Source organism: Dendrobates tinctorius, unplaced genomic scaffold, assembly GCF_039654945.1.
Source record: "Dendrobates tinctorius isolate UK_male_01 unplaced genomic scaffold, ASM3965494v1 ptg000110l, whole genome shotgun sequence".
NCBI classification, from domain to species: domain Eukaryota; kingdom Metazoa; phylum Chordata; class Amphibia; order Anura; family Dendrobatidae; genus Dendrobates; species Dendrobates tinctorius.
Window position 1 is genome coordinate 1,520,015 of NW_027361778.1, and position 2,974 is coordinate 1,522,988.

A 2,974-nucleotide genomic window follows, 5' to 3' on the forward strand; every position below is an offset into this window, starting at 1 on the left:
TTTTGGAGAAAATTCAAAACATTCATTATTCAATAGGGCCCAAACTATCAAAAACCAGCGGTTTGAATGAACACACATTTCTTGGTAGAATCATGCAGGACTGAAATTTTTGATGTTTTTCTACTCCTCTCATGAGCCCAAACAAGTCTCTAAAAGCATGAGTTTGCAACTACTTTACTTTTGGAGAAAATTCAAAACATTCATTATTCAATAGAGCCCAATAGCAAAAATCAGGTTTTGAATGAAGAATCACATTTCTTGGTAAAATCATGCAGGATTGAAATTATTGATGGTTTTTTACTCCTCTCAACAGCCCAAACAAGTTTCTAAAAGGATGAGTTTGCAACTACTTTACTTTTGGAGAAAATTCAAAACATTCATTATTCAATAGGGCCCAAACTATCAAAAACCAGCGGTTTGAATGAACACACATTTCTTGGTAAAATCATGCAGGACTGAAATTTTTGATGTTTTTATACTCCTCTCATGAGCCCAAACAAGTCTCTAAAAGCATGAGTTTGCAACTACTTTACTTTTGGAGAAAATTCAAAACATTCATTACTCAAAAGAGCCCAATAGCAAAAACCAGCGTTTTGAATGAAGAATCACATTTCTTGGTAGAATCATGCAGGATTGAAATTTTTGATGGTTTTTTACTCCTCTCAACAGCCCAAACAAGTTTCTAAAAGGATGAGTTTGCAACTACTTTACTTATGGAGAAAATTCAAAACATTCATTATTCAATAGGGCCCAAACTATCAAAAACCAGCGGTTTCAATGAACACACATTTCTTGGTAGAATCATGCAGGACTGAAATTTTTGTTGTTTTTCTACTCCTCTCATGAGCCCAAACAAGTCTCTAAAAGCATGAGTTTGCAACTACTTTACTTTTGGAGAAAATTCAAAACATTCATTATTCAATAGAGCCCAATAGCAAAAATCAGGTTTTGAATGAAGAATCACATTTCTTGGTAGAATCATGCAGGATTGAAATTTTTGATGGTTTTTTACTCCTCTCAACAGCCCAAACAAGTTTCTAAAAGGATGAGTTTGCAACTACTTTACTTTTGGAGAAAATTCAAAACATTCATTATTCAATAGGGCCCAAACTATCAAAAACCAGCGGTTTCAATGAACACACATTTCTTGGTAGAATCATGCAGGACTGAAATTTTTGATGTTTTTCTACTCCTCTCATGAGCCCAAACAAGTCTCTAAAAGCATGAGTTTGCAACTACTTTACTTTTGGAGAAAATTCAAAACATTCATTATTCAATAGAGCCCAATAGCAAAAATCAGGTTTTGAATGAAGAATCACATTTCTTGGTAAAATCATGCAGGATTGAAATTTTTGATGGTTTTTTACTCCTCTCAACAGCCCAAACAAGTTTCTAAAAGGATGAGTTTGCAACTACTTTACTTTTGGAGAAAATTCAAAACATTCATTATTCAATAGGGCCCAAACTATCAAAAACCAGCGGTTTCAATGAACACACATTTCTTGGTAGAATCATGCAGGACTGAAATTTTTGATGTTTTTCTACTCCTCTCATGAGCCCAAACAAGTCTCTAAAAGCATGAGTTTGCAACTACTTTACTTTTGGAGAAAATTCAAAACATTCATTATTCAATAGAGCCCAATAGCAAAAATCAGGTTTTGAATGAAGAATCACATTTCTTGGTAGAATCATGCAGGATTGAAATTTTTGATGGTTTTTTACTCCTCTCAACAGCCCAAACAAGTTTCTAAAAGGATGAGTTTGCAACTACTTTACTTTTGGAGAAAATTCAAAACATTCATTATTCAATAGGGCCCAAAATATCAAAAACCAGCGGTTTGAATGAACACACATTTCTTGGTAGAATCGTGCAGGACTGAAATTTTTGATGTTTTTCTACTCCTCTCATGAGCCCAAACAAGTCTCTAAAAGGATGAGTTTGCAACTACTTTACTTTTGGAGAAAATTCAAAACATTCATTATTCAATAGAGCCCAATAGCAAAAACCAGCGTTTTGAATGAAGAATCACATTTCTTGGTAGAATCATGCAGGATTGAAATTTTTGATGGTTTTTTACTCCTCTCAACAGCCCAAACAAGTTTCTAAAAGGATGAGTTTGCAACTACTTTACTTTTGGAGAAAATTCAAAACATTCATTATTCAATAGGGCCCAAACTATCAAAAACCAGCGGTTTGAATGAACACACATTTCTTGGTAGAATCATGCAGGACTGAAATTTTTGATGTTTTTCTACTCCTCTCATGAGCCCAAACAAGTCTCTAAAAGCATGAGTTTGCAACTACTTTACTTTTGGAGAAAATTCAAAACATTCATTACTCAAAAGAGCCCAATAGCAAAAACCAGCGTTTTGAATGAAGAATCACATTTCTTGGTAGAATCATGCAGGATTGAAATTTTTGATGGTTTTTTACTCCTCTCAACAGCCCAAACAAGTTTCTAAAAGGATGAGTTTGCAACTACTTTACTTTTGGAGAAAATTCAAAACATTCATTATTCAATAGGGCCCAAACTATCAAAAACCAGCGGTTTCAATGAACACACATTTCTTGGTAGAATTATGCAGGACTGAAATTTTTGATGTTTTTCTACTCCTCTCATGAGCCCAAACAAGTCTCTAAAAGCATGAGTTTGCAACTACTTTACTTTTGGAGAAAATTCAAAACATTCATTATTCAATAGAGCCCAATAGCAAAAATCAGGTTTTGAATGAAGAATCACATTTCTTGGTAAAATCATGCAGGATTGAAATTTTTGATGGTTTTTTACTCCTCTCAACAGCCCAAACAAGTTTCTAAAAGGATGAGTTTGCAACTACTTTACTTTTGGAGAAAATTCAAAACATTCATTATTCAATAGGGCCCAAACTATCAAAAACCAGCGGTTTCAATGAACACACATTTCTTGGTAGAATCATGCAGGACTGAAATTTTTGATGTTTTTCTACTCCTCTC